Genomic DNA, 20,494 nt, shown 5'->3' on the forward strand with positions numbered 1-20,494 from the left:
TGGCCTACATAAAGGCTTGTAATCATCTTTTATGGGTTAATGAATATTTGGAGAGCTTTTGCCTATTGAGTGTTTGTTTGTGGATTCCAGCGTCGGTGGATTTCGACACTCCGATTGGTGAATTCCTCAGGTTTGATTATTTCTCCCTACTTTTTCTTCTCAACTCTACAATCAAGACGTTGTTCTGCATCACAGAGGACATGAACCTTTCCTGAACCCTTTGACTTGCCAACAAAAGATATACTGCTTGGAGAAACATCTTTCCCAGATCAATAAGATAATGGCTGTGGAGTAGCTTCATCAAAACTCTCTGTCAGAGAACAACATTAACTTCTATGACCAACAAGGGAAGAATGTATTGAAGAACTGACTCATCCTAAAGGTAACTTAATATACAATTAGGATAAAAGAGTGTCTTAAAGCAAATTATGAAATTAATATAGAAAATTGCACAATCTAATTTGTTTACTTTCTAGAACAAGTCAAAATTTTTATCTATACCTCTGACCTCTGATTCAATGTCTTTCTTATTACGACTTGGAACATAGCCAGGAGCATAGCCAACTCGATGAGAGTTTGTTGACCTGAACAAGATGAAATGAAACTTTCTGATGAAAAAAGAGAATTTTTTTTAATGCTAGATTGCGATTTATATGATTACAACAAACCAATATGTTTTCTGCATTTGGACTAGGTGCGCTTCGAGTCTTGAAAGAATTGTTGTCCGTTCAAAGTCCTGTTTATCATGAGCTGGTTCAACAAAATTGGCCTCCAGAACACCTGCAGTGTAGAAATTTTCAAGAGCCCTCATAGTCGCAGAAAGATATAGAAAAGCTTAGAGAAGAGAAGTACCTATAACACCACGCCCACCACTACCTGCAGCAGTCCAAACCCTCCAGAAAGGCTAAAAGACAAAAGAGAAGTAAGAGAAGATTGTCTCACAAAATAACCATTGCCGTCATCTGGCACTCAAAACTAACGAAGTACAAACTGTTGCCAAAGTTATCTATTATTCATCTTTTCCTTATCTTGTAACCAAGCAGGCAAAACCTTTCAAGAGAAAACCATATTCCATATAGTGTTTTTCAAATGATTGCCTAAAAGATCTAGTGCCGCAACAAAATCATTCACGACTGCTCTCCATCTTATTACCAAATAGAAGATCCAAAAGCTTATTCTAATTTGCTGACCAAAACATCCATCTCATTTGGTTAGTTTTTTTTGTCTATGTAGCTCCTTAATATTCTAGAATGTTAGGTTTTTATTTGTTGGCAATTGTGTACAAAATATTCTAAGTGTAATTTTTCATGTATATGAGCTTTACACAAGTCTAGAATATCTCTGGTTTGAAGAATTGCAAGATTATTGGAGAAAAGCCGTTGAGTTCACACCGCGTTCACAAACGCGTTCGAACGTGGAATCTGCGTTCACATAGATAGGGAGCCGCGTTCACAAACACGTTTGAACGCGGGTACTGCGTTCACACAGACAGAGAGCCACGTTCACAAACGCGTTCGAACGTGGGTACTGCGTTCACACAGACCGAGAGCCGCGTTCACAAACGCGTTCGAACGCAACCTGAAGAATTCAAGTTGTCGCGTTCGAACGCACCTCAGATCAAGTCATGCCGTTCGAACGCACGCGGGCCGTGTTCGAACGCAGCAATAAAGTTTGATAAAATTGAACTTTCGTGAGTATGGATAAGACTTGGATTTGGCTCTATCTTGGATATCATATATAAGGATTGTGATGCCCTATCTCTAAGGTGGTTGAAGAAGCATTATTGAAGGAGACTTCTTGAAGCTACATCGGTTCTTCAACTAACAAGATTTCACTCATCTACAAAAGTTAATCTTTCATCTTAAGGGCTATCTAGACGAAAGATCAATCTCGAGGGTTACTGAGGTTGGACTTCAATAATGAGAAACAGTGAATCGTGGGTTCTAGCGAGCAAGACTGAGAAGAACAAAGTCGTTTGTATCGATAGGTTGTTTTGTGAGTTAGTCTTGTAACTACTACTATTCTAGTGATTGGTTTTGATCCGAGTTTGGATCCGTGGTTTTTTTTCCCGTTTGAGTTTTTCCACGTTAAAATCTTGGCGTTCTTCTCTGCTTTCGTTCCTAATATTTCTACGGACTTTTACTTAAGCGAACGAGTGATATCATTGCCTAGTATTTAGATACATACTTGTGTCTAGGGGTTTTTCAATTAGTATTAGAGCAGGTTCTCTCACTCTTTGAGAGAGATCAAATAGGCATGGATTTTCATAGAGATGAACCATCATCTATTAGACCTCCTATTCTAGATGGATCAAATTATGGATATTGGAAAGCTAGGATGAGAGCTTACTTGAAGTCTATAGATGAAAGAGTATGGTTTGCCATTGTGAACGGTTGGAGTCCACCAATGTACATGGTGGATGATAAACTTGTTGATAAACCGATAGAGTCATGGGATAGGTCAGACTATGAAAAAGTTGGATGGAATAGCAAGGCAATAAATGCAATTTTTTGTTATGTTTCCTCGGAAGAATTTAGAAGAATTTTTACTTGTGAGATAGCAAAAGAAGCTTGGACGATCTTAGAAACTACTCACGAAGGAACTCTGGCTGTAAAACTTTCTAAACTTCAAAGGTTGACTACTAGTTTTGAAACTCTACGTATGGAGGAGAATGAGACATTTGATGAGTTCTATGCAAAGCTGAGTAATATAGTCAACTCCAGTTTCAACCTAGGAGATCCTTAGGTCTCTTCCAGAAAGGTTTCATGCGAAAGTTACAGCTATTGAGTTAAGTAAGGACATCGATTCTATGAAAGTTGAACAATTGGTAGGAAATCTACAAATATTTGAGTCCAGCCTTTCAAAACCGAGGAAGTCCAAAGGGATTGCTCTATCCACAGTTGAAGAAATTATAGAGGAGTCTGATGATGAATGTGATTTAGATGTTGAGATGTTGGCCATGTTCGTCAAAAAGTTTAATAAATTCTTTCGGAAGCCAAATAAGTTGAATGCTGAAAAACTTGAGAAAAGCAAAGCTTTTGTGAAAAAGATGAATACTGCGAGTTCGAATATAGGTGTGAGCAACAACAGTGTCAAACAGAAAAATAAGAATTCTGAGAATAAAGTTCGATGTTTTGAATGTTCTGGTTTTAGACACATAGCACAAGAATGCCCTAATCGCCTTAAGAAGAAGGGTAAAGCTATGAAAGTTACTTGGGATGACTTAGATGAATCTGATGATGATTCTGGAAAGACGAAGAAAACTTTGTTGCTTTTGCCTCTTCTGTACTTAATATCGATTCTGTTGTTGATACTGATAGTACAAATGATCAGGATATGTTACTAGCTGAGGAAGATGAATATGAAATTCAAAAGGCATATAATGACCTGTACCTGGAGTCGTTTAAACTCAAGAAAAGCAATCTTAGACTACTTCAACGACTCAAGGTAATTGAACTAGAAATAATTCAATTTGAGGAGAAGTACAAATTGGATCTTGAACGTGTCAAAGACATTTCTAAACAACTTGACAATGCAAAAAATAAAATGAAGGCTGATGAAATTGAACTAGAGCGACTGAATAAGGAAGTGACATTTCTAAAAGGGAAGAACAAACTTGACGAGATCCTAAAGGCTCAGATCTCTGGAAAAGACAGGTATGGTGTTGGATACACTAGTAATTCAAATAATAATAAAATTGTCTTCGTTTCTGCAGGTATAGAAAAGGAAGAATATCTGAAGTCATCAACCGCATTTCCAAAGCAATCCTGGATGAATGCTTCTAAACTAAAGGTGAACCTACAAATTGGTGAATCGTCAACAGCACCAAAGGTAAACTTTAGTCACACTCCTCGACAAAAGGTGAGTAGAAAAGGGTTTGTTCCGACATGCTATCATTGCGGCATTCTAGGGCATATTCGACCTCATTGTAAATTTTTGCAAAAACCTCGAACTGTTTTCATTTATGGGATAAAAACAAAGGCCATATGGGTCAAGAAAAGTGATTTGAAATGTTATGTTGTTCATACAGCCTTGAAAGCTTTAAATTCTGATTTGTGGTATTTAGACCGTGGCTGTTCAAGATATATGTCGGGTGACAAGTCGTTATTTTCTAATCTTGAAAAACATAAAGGGGGAGTTGTGACATTCGGAGATGGTAATTCATCCAAGGTAATAGGTAAATGAAAGGTAAGTTCTCCGGGGGTTCCTATTCTTGAAAATGTTCTTTATGTTAAGGGCTTGAAAGCAAATCTTCTGAGTATCAGTCAATTTTGTGATGGAGATTATAAGGTAAAATTTTTCAAAAATGATTCTACTATTCTAGATTATGGTGGTAATGTTATATGTTATGGATCTAGAACATCTGATAATTGCTATGTTGTTGGAACGTTACATAAACTGAAATGTAACAGTGCCTCTTTCGACATTGCAGATCTTTGGCATCAACGTCTTGGACATGTGAATCACAAGGAATTATTTACTCTGTCTAAACAAGAAGTGGTAAGAGGAATACCTGAGATGAAAGAAATGTCAAAAAAAGTGTGCGGTTCGTGTCAAATTGGAAAATAAATTCGGATCTCACACAAGTAGGTAAATGCAGCTACCACCGACCATGTGCTTCAATTAGTTCACATGGACTTGATAGGTCCAACAAAAACAGAAAGTCTTGGAGGTAAATGCTATATATTCTTCATGGTTGATGATTACTCTAGATATACCTGGGTTGTCTTTCTATATGAGAAGTATGAAACCTTTGAAGTTTTTAAATCACTATGCTTAAAATTGCTGAATGAAAAATCTGCAACCCTAGTTAGGACTCATTCTAATCATGGTAGAGAATTTGAAAATGAAAATTTTTCTATATTTTGCGATTCTCTTGGTATTCAACATGAGTTTTCAGCTCCTATAACTCCACAACAGAACGGGATTGTTGAAAGAAAGAACCGAGTTTTGCAGGAAATGGCTAGGGTTATGCTTCATGCTAAAAATGTTACTCAAAGGTTTTGGGCGGAGACGGTCAATACAGCGGTACATGTAATAAATTGTGTTTATCTAAGACCATGTACAAAAATGACTGCTTATGAAATCTGGAAAAGTAAGAAACCTACTGTTAAATATTTTTGAGTTTTTGGTAGTAAATGTTATATCTTGCGTGATCGAGAATATTTGACTAAATTTGACACTAGAAGTAATGAAGGCATCTTCTTGGGGTATTCGAATAATAGTAGAGCCTACAGAGTATTTAATCTTGACACTTCTACTGTTATGGAATCTGCTAATGTTATTGTTAGGTTTTTATTTGTTGGCAATTGTGTACAAAATATTCTAAGTGTATTTTTTCATGTATATGAGCTTTACACAAGTCTAGAATATCTCTGGTTTGAAGAATTGCAAGATTATTAGAGAAAAGCCGTCGAGTTCACACCGCGTTCACAAACGCGTTCGAACGTGGAATCTGCGTTCACATAGATAGGGAGCCGCATTCACAAACACATTTGAATGCGGGTACTGCGTTCACACAAACAGAGAGCCGCGTTCACAAACGCATTTGAACGCGGGTACTGCGTTCACACAGACCGAGAGCCGCGTTCACAAACGCGTTCGAACGCGGATACTGCGTTCACACAGACAGAAAGCCGCATTTACAAACGCGTTCGAATGCGGGTACTGCGTTCATACAGACCGAGAGCTGCGTTCACAAACGCGTTCGAACGCAACTTGAAGAATTCAAGTTGTCGCGTTCGAACGCACTCGGGCCCGTTCGAACGCACCTGAGTTCAAGTCATGCCGTTCGAACGCACCCGGGCCGCGTTCGAACGTACCAACGAAGTTTGATAAAATTGGACTTTCGTGAGTACGGATAAGACTTGGATTTGTGAGTATGGATAAGACTTGGATTTGGCTCTATCTTGGAGATCATATATAAGGATTGTGATGCCCTATCTCTAGGGTGGTTGAAGAAGCATTATTGAAGGAGACTTCTTGATGCTACATCTGTTCTTCAACTAACAAGGTTCCACTCATCTACAAAAGTTAATCTTTCATCTTAAGGGCTATCTAGACGAAAGATCAATCTCGAGGGCTACTGAGATTGGACTTCAATCACAAGAAGCAGTGAATCGTGGGTTCTAGCGAGCAAGACTGAGAGGAACAAAGTCGTTTGGATCGACGGGTTGTTTTGTGAGTCAGTCTTGTAACTGCTACTATTCTAGTGATTGGTTTTGATCTGAGTTTGGATCCGTGGTTTTTTACTTAAGCGAACGAGCGAGCTCATTGCCTAGTGTTTAGATACATACGTGTGTCTAGGAGTTTTTCAGTTATGATAGATGAATCCACGATTGATTTAATTGAAGCTACTCCTATTTTTGTTTCTGTAGATGCATATGACGAAGAAATAGGAAAGGAGCTTGATCTGGAAATTGAGAATCAGGACGAGGACAAAGTTGAAATGAACAAAGATGATTGCAACGTACTGGAACCATCTGCTAGAGTGAAATCAAATCATCCACTATCACAAGTGATCGGAGACGTGAATGAACCAATTAAGACAAGACGACAAATCTAAAGTGAGGTATCATTTACTTGTTATACATCTTCTTTTGAACCTAAAAATGTGAAGGAAGCATTGTTAGACGATTCTTGGGTTAATGCTATGCATGAGGAATTAGAGCAATTTTCTAGGAATAATGTTTGGTATTTAGTTCCTAGACCTCAGAATGTGAACGTCATTGGAACAAAATGGATTTACAAGAATGAAAGTAATGAACTTGGCAATATAGTTCGAAACAAAGCTAGACTTGTAGCACAGGGATATACTCAGGTTGAGGCTATAGATTTTGATGAGACATTTGCTCCTGTTGCTAGATTAGAATCTATTTGTATACTGCTTGCTATTGCTTGTCACTTAAAATTTAAATTGTTTCAAATGGATGTGAAAAGTGCTTTCTTGAATGGTACTATGAATGAAGATGTTTATGTGGAACAACCGAAAGGGTTCGAAGATCAAAAATTTCCTTCTCATGTGTTTAAACTGAAAAAGGCCCTCTACGGGCTAAAACAAGCTCCAAGAGCTTGGTATGAGAAGTTGACCACATTTTTAGTGGATGCGGGGTTCACTCAAGGGGGAGTGGACAAGACATTGTTTATTAGACGGTCAAACAAGAGTTTAGTTGTGACACAAATATATGTGGATGACATTGTCTTCGGGGCAACGAGTTGATCATTAGCTAAGGAGTTTGCAGATCTTATGCATAGTCATTTTGAGATGAGCATGATGGGTGAGTTGAAGTTATTTTTGGGACTTCAAATTACTCAGTTGGAAAGAGGGATATTTATCGCTTAAACCAAGTATGCTAAGGATCTTGTGACTAAATTCGGTTTAGAAAATGCAAAACATGCTAGAACTACTATGAGTACAACTACCAAACTAGGTAAGGATATTTCAAGAAAACGTGTTGACCAGACACTATATAGGAGCATGATTGGTAGTCTTTTGTACTTAACTGCTAGTAGACCAGACATTGCATTTAGTGTCGGTGTGTGTGCTAGGTTTCAATCTGAACCTAAGGAGACACATTTGTTTGCTGTGAAACGTATTATAAAATATGTCTGTGGCACAGTTGACTTAGGTATTTGGTTTACGTATGACTCGGGAGCTATCATATCTGGATACATGGATTCTGATTGGGCAAGTTCATGTGATGATAGAAAAAGTACCTCAGGTGGATGTTTTTATATTGGAAACAATTTGGTTGCTTGGCACAGTAAGAAACAAAACTCGATATCTTTATCTACTGCGGAGGCCGAGTACATTGCAGCGGGAAGTTGTTGTTCTCAGTTACTATGGATGAAACAAATGGTCAAAGATTCCGGCATTAAACAAGATACTATGGTGTTTTATTGTGACAACATGAGTGCTATTAATATTTCGAAAAATCCTGGTCAACACTCGCGTACAAAGCATATTGATATCTGACATCATTTTATACGCGAGTTAGTTGAAGACAAAACAATAGCACTAGAACATGTTGAGACGGAGAAACAGTTGGGTGATCTATTTACAAAACCTTTGGATTTATAGAGATTTGACTATCTTCGTACTTATTTAGGGATTTGTGCTTTGGATTGATTTTTTTTTTTGGTTTGGTTTGCGTGTTTTTTTTATTATTTCATTTCGTTTTTTTTAGGTTTTCTTTACTCTGAACTTTTTTTTAGTTTTAGTTTCAGATTTGTCAAGAATTTTTGTCATAAAAAATTTTTTTGATGCACTCCTAGATTCAATAATATACTCTTGACATATAAATATAATTTTTCTCTTGATTATGAGTTATGATAGTCAATTTTGTCATCTTGCAGTATATTATATCATTTCTGATTTGTTCACTTTCTCGACTTATAAGATAATTAAACTAAATTTAATGCACTCATAACGTGTGTATATTCTTGAGTGAGCATGACATCATGAAATTTTTTTTAAATAGCTCACTATTGATGTTGATTTGCATAGTTTGACCTCATGCTTAGTCATCACAAATGTGTTCATAAAAGATCAATGAAAAGGGCTACAATGAGTTTGTGTGAAAGCCATCTTGTTTAGAGTCCAGTTTGACTTAGTACATTGCTTGCAAATTAAATAAAATTTTTGATGTTTGTGAATACCTTCTTGCACATTGTTTGATATGTACTACAAGAAAATGGCTACTTACTCATGTGTGAAAGCCATCATTGCAGTTATATAGTTTATGTATAAAAAATATTACAGGAAAAATTCATGTTTGGTTATGGAGAATAAGTCGAAAAGTGCAAATTTAAATACTAAGTCGGTTTGACTACTGTGTTGTATCATTGTTTAAATAGGAAAGTTTATTTAAGAAAAATATTTCATGTTATCTATGCTCACCTTGCATATGTATATTGTTATGATCAATCAAGATTAATTTAATTTTGAGTGATGCATTAGAATTGATTATAATATGCTTTTGATGATTTGATTGATCTGTGTATGACTTATTTCATTCGATTGTCATATTCTATGTCTTGAATCTATTTTGAATTTTTAGAGGTGCATCTCCAAAAAGATTTTTTGATTTTTTCTTAGATTTTTTATTTTTTTTAAAAAAGGCGTTCGAACGTAAATTTTTGAGTTCGAACGCGGTGACTGGCGCGTTCGAACGCGCAAACTGATGCGTTCAAACGCACTCGATGATTCTTTATATATTGCATCCGAACCCAAGCGTTTTCATCTTCCATCTTCCAAACCCTAGAAACCCTTCATTTTCTCCCTCTCAAATCTTCAAGATCTTGGTATATTTCATCAAATTTCTCACCACAAACCCTTTTAAAGGTAGTTCTCCTCCGGATCTAGCATCTTTCATCCGAATTTCTTAGTTTTTCTAAACTTTTGCGAGGTATGATCATCCATCAATTTTCTTATTTTTTATTCAATTAAGTCTCTTGATCTTGATTGATTTCGTGCGTTTTCGAGTTTTGATCACGTTAAAGTTACTATCTTGAAGTTTCTTGTGTGATTGAACATGATATCTTAGCGTTTCAAGTGGATGATGGATTTCATTTAGGGCTTTCATGGTTTCTTGGATTTTTTTTTTATTTCCTGCTATCTTTTTGTTTGCTTTGGGCATGTATTGAATCTTGCATCTTGTTTCTTTCTCAAGAATGCCTAGAAAAGCTGCAGTTTCCATGAAACCTAGGCTGTCTTCCTCACATACTTCGGCTCCCAAGTTTTTGACATCTACGGCTGTGGGGCGTTACACACATAATTTTGGCACCCGTCCTATTATCTGTTGAACGACTGTGGTCATTTTCGATTTTTCTTCTTTGGGGATAGAACAGATATTTACTGAGCGAGGATGGTTATCGGTGTGTGGGATGAGCAGGACTGCTTATGTGGAAGTTGTTCGGGAATTTTTTAGTAATGCCACGGTTTTAGACCGTTGTATACGTTCTACTGTTCGTGGGGTGTCTGTATACATGGACTCAGATGTTATTCGCGCTGAACTTCGTCTTCCTGATGGTGAGTTCCAGTATCCAACGTCTGCTCCACTTCTAGATGTCGATGAATATGCTGGCACTGTACTGATCAAAGGGGAATGTTGGAAGGGAAACATGATGCCGCATGCGAAGCTGACGTCCGTGGCTCGCATGCTTCACCTATTTTGTCTGTACAATGTCACCCCCAAGACTCGACATTCAAGTATTAGTCTGGATCGTGCATTCCTTCTTCATGCAATGTTATCTGGAGTCTCGGTTGATTTGGCTACGATGATCTATGATTCAATACTCACAGCTGCACAGAAAGAAGCACCTCGTGAGGGGTTACCGTTTGGCATCTTTATTACAAATTTGTGCACTCAGAGTGGGGTGCGTGTGGATGCTTCGGAACCTTCTCTTACTTCGCACAAACCGTTGGATCAGATTACTCTTAAGCGGAGTCAAGCTCACGACCAGTCGTCTCCTCTCAAGCCGTCCTCTTCTACCGCTGGTTGCTCCTCGCCCTTGATAGCTCTGATGATAGCTCTGACAGTGACACATCTCACTTTAAGGGGGAGTTACCACAGTACTCTGACCGTTTCAATCAGCTTAGTACTCAAGTGCAGGATCTCCATTCGGCAGTGCATGATTTACAAACTGAGGAAGCTCGTCAGGGGACTGTACTTGACTTTGTGTTGACGATTCTTCAGCGTCAGTTTCCTCTGAGTTCCTAGTCTCTGGCATTTGTGTCAAAAAGGGGGAGAGTGTCTAGGTGTCTAGGTGTGTAGGGGGAGCATAGTAATAGGGGGAGTTTATTAGAGTCTTTCTGTCTTTCTAATCTTGCTTATAACTTTGCTTGGAGGAATTATGAACTTTGTCTGTTTAAGTACTTTTGAACTTATGCTCCATTGATCACTTGTGTTTGGATTATTTAGTCATTTCAAGTTATTTTCATTTGATCTTGGATTGGTATATGTTTATTTGCAGGGATTGATGTGCAAAATATTCTAGTTTTGTTAATTGCTCAATTTGAAGTCTTTGTAATATCTTGTAACCTAGGTGTTTTGTCACAAATTGCCAAAGGGGGAGATTGTTAGGTTTTTATTTGTTGGCAATTGTCTACAAAATATTCTAAGTGTATTTTTTTTATGTATATGAGCTTTACACAAGTCTAGAATATCTCTAGTTTGAATAATTGCAAGATTATTGGAGAAAAGCCGTTGAGTTCACACTGCGTTCACAAACGCGTTCGAACGCAGAATCTGCATTCACACAGACAGAAAGCTGCATTCACAAACGCGTTCGAACGTGGGTACTGCATTCACACAGACAGAGAGCCGCGTTCACACAGACAGAGAGTCGCGTTCACAAACACGTTCAAACGCGGGTACTACGTTCACACAGACCGAGAGCTGCGTTCACAAACGCGTTCGAACGCAACCTGAAGAATTCAAGTTGTCGCATTTGAACGCACCTAAGATCAAGTCATGCCGTTCGAACGCACTCGGGCCGCGTTCGAACGCACTAATGAAGTTTGATAAAATTGGACTTTCGTGAGTAAGGATAAGACTTGGATTTGACTTTATCTTGGAGATCATATATAAGGATTATGATGCCCTATCTCTAAGGTGGTTGAAGAAGCATTATTGAAGGAGACTTCTTGAAGCTACATCGGTTCTTCAACTAACAAGATTCCACTCATCTACAAAAGTTAATCTTTAATCTTAAGGGCTATCTAGACGAAAGATCAATCTCCAGGGTTACTGAGGTTGGACTTCAATTACGAGAAGCAGTGAATTATGGGTTCTAGCGAGCAAGACTGAGAAGAACAAAGTCGTTTGTATCGATGGATTGTTTTGTGAGTTAGTCTTGTAACTGCTACTATTCTAGTGATTGGTTTTGATCCGAGTTTGGATCCGTGGTTTTTTTTTCCCATTTGGGTTTTTCCACGTTAAAATCTTGGCATTCTTCTCTGCTTTCGTTCCTAATATTTCTATAGACTTTTACTTAAGCGAACGAGTGATATCATTGCCTAGTATTTAGATACATACTTGTGTATAGGAGTTTTTCATAGAACACTCCTCAATTTACTAACTTTAGCCAATTGATCTTCTGGCAGGCAGAAGATTTAAACTCACAACTTTTCAGCTCCTACTACGAGAATAGAAGTAAGAATGTCAGTTTCAGCAACAACTGAGAGTTTAGACTGCTACCATTGTTTCATTTGAGGAGCTGTTTCCATTTCCTTTTATTGGGAATGGTTTCGATAGTAGAGAAGCCCCACTGTTATAAGGGGCTTCCTGTTTTTTTTTCCTTAAAAGTTAACTCTAAACAGAAAAACAGATATAGTTGGGATAATAACACTTAGTGACTAAATCTCACGAGAGCTTAAGAATATAACAAGTTAACAACTATCTCAAGGATAAGGCAAAATATGGAAGAAAGGTAGAGAGATACCTTTATTAGTCGATTCTTGTGATAGACATTAAATCCTTGAATATCGATATGATGTTTTGCATCCTTAACAAAACCAATTGTTACAACAGCAACCATCTGGCGTAAAAGAAAATAAAAAAGGAAAGCGTTACAATATAAATCTTTTGACTGCAGCAGCGAAAAAAGCAGGAAGAGAAACATCATTACATCTGGATCCTTCGGAATCCCATTAGATGACTGTGGCTTATATGTGACCTCTTGCTTAAACATCATATCATTCACAATGTTGTGGTGTTCAATCTCTTTACCACGCAGAATCATTCTGAAGACGGGAGGTATTCTGAGGTAGAGAATCGATGCATAACTCTGCATGCAGGGGGAGAATAATTAGAATCACACACAATAGATATCCAAGTTTGCTGATTATAACAACTACGCTTTCTTACTGATAACTAACTGAACAGAGTTGGTGCTTTCAATTCTTGATATAGTCTCTTTAAATTCAAAGATGTGAAACACAAGATTTAAAATGCATTTGCATGCTTGTTATATTCTTACTAAGTAGACAGCTACAGTAAATGATGTACCTAACATGAAGCCATATAATTTTCAAATGCTTGGTTGGCATACCAACCATACATAACTTAGAATCAATGAAACAATCAACTCATCTCCTCGTGAAAGTTTTTTAGCCAATAGAATATGTTGTAAAAACTAGGATGTAGGTTAAGATAGTATGACCATTGATGTTTCGATGCTTGAGAAAAATGGATTTATTCATTTGACTACTCAATATAACAAAATAAAAGAAAAGATAGAAGGAAACTAGATAAGAAGAGAACATTAAATCCGTACATATAGAAATAAAGGAAGTATAATAGAGTTGTTAATCTATCATATAGTCAAATTTATGAGTCATAGTATTGAACTTCCGGAAAGTATTACAAATGGCTGGTATGTCAAAAAAGTGTTTGAAAATTATTTGGAATCATGTGAAAATTATTTGGAATCATGTTAAAAGCATTTCAACGTTGGCTCCCAAAAGTCTCCAAATATGGAGCTAAAAATGGAGCAAGAGCCCTGTGCACTTCAACGCATCGGACTCTATATATATTAAAATAATATTATAATATATATTATTATATTAGTTATTTTAAATTACTTAATAGATCATCTTAGTATTATTATTTTTTAATAAAAAATATATGGTTAGAAAACTCTCATCGAGATCTTTAAAATAAGACTAATATTCAATAGTTTTAGGAGTAATTTTAAATTACTAATTTTTTAATTAAACGCATCGAAATTATATTATACGAAATAAACATTGAAATAAATATTACATGTCATTAACTAAAATTATCAAAATTACATTACATAAAATAAGCAGAAATTAACCAAACATAATAAAAGCAATAGATGTTTAATATTTTGGTAAGTCATCTCCGTAGCCACCGGTTCCGGTTCCGTAGCCACCTTCTCTTTCTTGACTGTATCCACCTTCTTGCGATGAATCTCCGACTTGAAAATAAATATTAGACTCATTTTTATAAATAATAAAAATTTTAAATTTTAAATTAACTCAATGGTATTATTTCCAATGGTATTATTTTGATTAAAAACCGATTAGTAAAACTAATTATATACTCACTTTAACTAACTAAATTATTTAATAAAGGATACAAATGGAATTAAAATTATTGAATATAATGATTATTGGGCAATTTTGGCATTTTCAAAAAGTTGAAATGATAAATGGAGCTCGGCTCCATTTTCATGGTGGGGCTCCAAATTTGGAGCCCCACTATTCCTAGCTCCAAATTTGGAGCTAGGTTTAGAGCCCCATTGGAGCTCAACCAGGCTCCAAATTTGGAATTTGGAGCCCGATTAGAGTTGCTCTTAGGCGGATCATTTAACTGTAGCTGTCTACTTACTAAGAAGATAAATATAAAATTGTAGAATAAGAAAAAGCTTTCTGTAAGAACATTTTTAATGATTAACCAAGGAAAGACGTTAAATTTTAGAGAAAATTGAGTGCCTAGGAAACATACTATGTAATCCAAGAAAGGAATGTCTATACAGACAAGCACAGAAGGGAATGTCAGAGGGAAACGTTAAGGGGTATTGTCATAAGCATGGCAGTAGGGTTTTTGTCATGAATTTGCAAAAGAGGGGAAGAGTTAAGGTAACCTTAAGTTTTCTCCTTCCTCAGAGCATTCTTCCAAGTTAATAAGACAAAGCTAGATGATGATGACACGAACAAGTCGAAATTAAGCACCATGTTAGATACAACTATAATAGTGGAAGGTGTGTCACTTCATGGATCCCAAAATTGGCCAATCCCGAGTCGAATCGGCTGATCCGGATCGGGATCAGCCATAACCGATCTCGATTAGACCGGTTTCGACCAGTATAGGCTGATTTCGGCCGTATCGGCTGAAAACAATAATATCAGCTGAAATTAAATTTTTTTTTTAAGATTCAGGTCGAATCTAAAATGTATCTAACCTAGGAGATATTAATAATTAATGTTATCAACTGTTTTTTTTTTTTTTCAGTTTTTACTCTCTATCTCTCATGCACACTCTCCTTTCATTTTCACACCTCACCAAGTTTATTTGATGGCTATTCCAATGAGCCCCTCTGGCTAGTCCACACTTTGGTGAACTTAGATGACTTTTTTTTTCTCTTTTCTCACCCATTTTTTAACTCATATTTTCTTATTGCTGTAGAACAACAATGAAGAAATATCTCTCTTTATGTTGTTCTGCAGTAATAATTTACGAGTATAAAATTTTGCCCAATTTAAGTCGAAATTTATTATAGTTTTGAGTGAGTTATTTTTTAGTTTTAACAATGTATTGAAAAGTGGCCGTGGATTTGATGCGAACCGGGTTAGATCGGATCACATCAAGGGGAGATTAGACTCAATGAATTGAGTCTAGTTATCTTATTTTCTTATTTGGTTTAGTTAGAATGTTAGGATTTTATTTAATTAGCTAAATCCAACTCTGTGCAGTCTCGGGAAAATATTCGCAGAATATTCTACAGACGTCTGAATAACTAATCCGTGAAAGATAAAGATCGCCAACCTCTAGACCTACAACTTTGATATTCAAAACTTCTCCATATTCGGAATCTATCTATTGCAAAACGAAGAATTAATTTGTAAAAGATAAAGAAGGTTGATTTAGTTAGTTAGCTAGCTTTATTTTGTAGTTTAAATTTCAAATAAATTAGATAATCCGCATGTGGATCCGATCCACTATGGATTTTTACTCCTATAAATAGGAGTGGACATGTATTGATAAGAGGGGGATGGAAAGGAATAAAGAGAAATCTGAGTTTAGCCAGTTATTATTCTCGTCCTTATATTTTTTCATTAGCCGTTTATATTATCTTTATTTTTATAGGAGTAAATTATAATCGTAGATCCCCTTCAAGCATCCAAACCCTAGCCACCTCCTACCTCTAGCAGCCACCTTACAATATGGCTATCCACCACCACCCTTGGCTGTCCGCCACCCTCTGACGACCGCCACAATATCAGAAATTACCGTTCAGCCCTCTCTGACCTATCTCCACTATTTTATTTTTATCTTTTTATCCGGATCTTCGATTTATGTGACACCAGAGCCATTAGAACCTAACTCACAAGACTACCTCCACCTAAATTTGTATAATCATCCAACGGATGGATCATTCTAGATCTGGTCCGTAATAGGACTACAGATGATCAATTCACTACCTAGCGCCTAGGTGAAAGGCGGGTGTCAAGACGGTCTAGCAATTTAATATATAAAAAATAAAAAATAATTGTATATCAGATAATATATATATATAGTATTTCTAAAATTTTAGTAGTGCAATTCACAACATAAAAATAATAGATTATAAATTTATAATTCACAAATATGTATACATTATTTTATTAACATCTTAATAATAAATTATCATGATCTGAAATTAAATGCATTAGTTGGTGGTTTGAAATGCATTAATAGATTGTATATTTGGTGATTCCCAATGTTAACATGCCCGAGGCTTTTCTTTTCCACATGACCTCTCTCTTCCCCCACATAGCTCTTCGTTTTCCAACTCTTTCTCACCACTCTCTTTCCCATGTGGCCTCTCTATCTTTCCCAACACTCTCATTCCCATTGTTAAAGCACAGAGAAAAAAAAAGACAAAAAAAAGGGTGGTTTCGATGCCAAGGAGAAAGAAAAGAAGAGGAGCAAGAGGAGAAGGAGAATGAGGAGATGAGGCAATCAGTAATCCTCACTCTGCTACGCGACTTGGTGGCCCGCCAAGTTCATCTAGGCGGTCTGGCCACCAGTTCTCTAAATCCAAGTTTAACATGATACTTTCACCTTTCTTGTTTTAACCCCAAATATTATTTCACGTGCACTTACAATACTATCAAGAATATACATCCCTTTCAAAAAAAGCTCTAATTACATCAATTATACTATCCATCACCATACACAACCGATTAGTCAGCAATTTTGTACTTACTTTATAGTTATAATTTAAAAGGCTAATCGATCTAAACTCTTCAATTAGTTTAGTTTTGCTTGTCTTTGGTATTAAATAAATCATAGCATAATTAAGTCTTCATATACTATACTTTCCAGCATGGAACTCTTGAAATAGTGCCAAAATCTCCTTCTGAATCATAGACCAAAATTGATGAAAGAATTTAATGCTAAAACCATCAAGACCGAGAGCCTTATTCTCAGTCATAGCAAAAACAACCTTATAAATCTCTTCTTTCTCAAAAGGCTTAACAAGCTTCTCTACTTGCTTGAGTGTTAACTTATTTATAATTAAATTTCCTTAGTCATTCTTAATCTCCAATTCACCACTGATCCAATGCTTAACTTATTTATAAAATATTGTAATATGATTGCTATCATTATCCACTACATATTCTTTATTCACCAACTATAGAACAAATATTATTCCTCCTACTTCTCCAGTTTACAATCATGTGAAAATAAGTAGTATTCATATCTCATTCCGTCAACCGTTGTTGTCTAGCCCTTTATTACCATTTTATTTCCTCTTTTTTTATAATCTATTGCATCTGTAATATAGCTTCTTCTTTGCTTGCAAGCTCCTATTTAGTTAGATTTCTCTCTAACAAATCAAGAGTCCACAATTTGTATCAAGATCATCTTTTGTATTTGGTCAGCTTTCTTAATTTAATTTTTTAACCTTTTCAGTCCACACATCAATAACAGGTTTACCTTTAGCCACTCTATCCCACCATTTCCAAACTAAAGAGTCAAACTCAGGCATGCAAAACTAGAATTGTTCCAATGTGAATATATGCGTTCTAACTTCTTTCTTCTCACTGTCTATCAATATTAAAACATGATCAAACCAATTAGAGGTAAAACCTTGACCACAGTTATAGAAAACTTTTCTTTCCTATAATAAGTAGCAAAAATTCTATCCAATAATGTCAAATAGGTTACTCTCTCATATTGGACTAGGAGTATTTCCTTCCATTCATCTTAAACTCCTTTATTTTTAATTCATTAATCACCACAAAGATTCTTCTCTCCTTATTACCGCCTTTTATTCCTTTTCTATCCTCCACAAATCTAGGGGCATTAAAATCCCCTCTTATCAGCCAATAATCACTCTGTCAGTGTTTATTTTCTTTTAACTCTTCCCATAACCTTAGTTTAACCTTAGTTTATCATCCCAAATCTGAAGCCCTTACACATTAGTGATAATCCATTTCAAATCCATATCTTTATTATACACACAGATAGATTGAATATGAACACCTTTTTTCCAAACAATAATTCCCAACTTACCTTCATTAACTCCAGTGAAAATACCACCAAAAAAACTCACAGAAGGGATATAGAACCACATCTTGATCCTACCACCTCCCATAGCCAAACGCATTCATCGTGCTTAGTTTCTTGAACACACAAAAAGTCTAAATTTTCTTACAGAATAAGTTCCTTTGTTCCTTTTCTTTCTTAGGTGCTCCCACATCACTTATATTCCAAAACAAGTCTTTTATAAATCCTCATTTTATCCCCCATCACTTTCCATCCTTAATTTCAATGAATCAATATATTTTTCAACTCTTTCCCTTTTAAGGTCTTTTAAAACCTATAAAGTCTCTTCTTTCCCTTCTCGGATAATTTCCAAGTTAACTCCACAAGTATTAGTAATGAAAATTAATTCAAAATCTAAAAACTTAGAGAAGCACAAACACTGTGATAGACTATGGTACCAAAATATAGGCTACAATACCAATGATAGCTTACAAAACGATTCCTTCATATCTAGATTTATTGCAGAAAGCAGTCCGTGTAATTGAGGGAAAATATTAACCAAATATTTTCCTGTAGTCATAAAATTACAAAACTAAGTGGAATCGATTCGTCACTCCCTTATCTACGTTTTTGTATTTATGCCCTTTGCAGATTCAAACTGAAACTGGGACAAAAATACAATATAGTGCGGATGATGGTAGTGGTGACGGGTGGATTGGATGTTAGGGTTATGGACGATAAAGAAGATGAGGGTGGATGGGTGATGTTGCTTAAGTGATAAAGACGAAGGGAAAGAAGTGGTCGAGATCCCTAAGGAAAAGGGAGGACTCGATAGATGAGGGAGATTAGAAGTTAGGAGAGACCTTGCCAACGATAGAGGTGGTAAGCTAGTGAAGAGGGAGGAGGGAGATTAGGGTAGAGAGAAGATAGAGAGACTAGAAACCAATAATCCAATAACATAATGATTTTGACTGTCATCCACATCTTTATAGAGGCTAGCCAACAAGCCAAAATAATAATTATTAATTCTAATTCTAGTGGATTCCCGCCGATCGCGTTCGAACAGGCCCGATCATGTTCGAACGCACAAAAGACGTTTTCTATCGATGCGAACGTTGCAGACATTTCAATGCGCCCGACTGTGTTCGAATAGGCATTTCACGTTCTCTATTTTTGCGAATCTGATGCAAGCGTTCGCAAAGTCGTTCAGACGCACCCCTAACTACGTTTAAACGCACCCCTAACCTCGTTCGAACGCGACCTACAAAATTTTTTTTAATAAAAATAAATAACTAATGCAATAAGAAAAGACTCTAACTAAGTGTATCACACTGTGAAAATAGACTAGCCTCCACCATTTGTTGTTGAATAGACTTGTCTTGACCTTCCAATTTGATAATATTCTAAATGCTCCTCCTTATTACTATTTGTGGAGATTTACTAGCCATCTTTCTAGCATATTTCTTTACAAACTATGACCCCACTACTTACAAAGGTTCCATATCCAAAATACTACCATCAGAGTAAACTGTGACTTGCCAATCTTCATGCTCCTCCTCATCAATGTCTTTTTGATCTTCCTTCATATCCATATTCATATTCTTCCATTCCACTACTTCTTGAATTGCCACCATTTTCTCCCATATAGCTTTTTCAACAAATATTTTCTTCCCATTCCAAAATTTCTCCATAATAATTTTTTTCCACTACCACTATTTTTCCCTCCATCTATGTTGTTCTAGATTCAAACTCAAGGGATTTTAGTGAACCATCCTCTTCTATCTTCCTCTTGCCTTCACATCTATATTTTTTTTTGGTCTCTCCCTCCTGTCTTCTCTTTTCAAACCTTGCACATTTACCACCTCCTCCATTGGAGCTTTTTGCCAAACATTCTATGGGTAGTTCTCATTCTTCTCAATTTTCGCACTTGAAGAACTCTTCCCGAAGCCATCATCGGGAAATTCTTATCCCAGTTCCCCCCGTCATGACTGTTACTTTGATCTGGATTCCATGTTAGCTTCCTTACTAGGTATATGATTTCAATCCTTCTATCTTCTATTTATTTCCTTCAATTTCACATCTCATTTCAAACACCATATTTTCAATCATAACAGCAAGCTAATAGACACATCCACAATGTCTTTAACCATTACTTTCAACTTGCTACTTTGAGATACATTTTTTTCATAGTTTTTTTCATCCACTATTACAATGTTCCAAAATTTTCCATAAAATGAAAAAAATGTAATTCCAGCAGTATAAAGGAAAAC

The 20,494-nt window shown here is 36.2% G+C and overlaps 1 long non-coding RNA gene across 1 annotated transcript; it reads right to left on the reverse strand.

Annotated features, from left to right (window-relative positions):
* Positions 1–501: 501 nt before the first annotated feature.
* On the reverse strand, positions 502–906 carry LOC140798262 (uncharacterized). The gene is made up of 3 exons (XR_012110807.1): positions 853–906; positions 669–780; positions 502–584 (listed from the first exon to the last, which is right to left on the reverse strand). It is a non-coding gene; the product is annotated as an uncharacterized lncRNA (long non-coding RNA).
* Positions 907–20,494: the final 19,588 nt, after the last annotated feature.

Source organism: Typha latifolia, chromosome 11, assembly GCF_019914945.1.
Source record: "Typha latifolia isolate L0001 chromosome 11, TyphaL0001v2, whole genome shotgun sequence".
In the NCBI taxonomy this organism is placed as follows: Eukaryota; Viridiplantae; Streptophyta; class Magnoliopsida; order Poales; family Typhaceae; genus Typha; species Typha latifolia.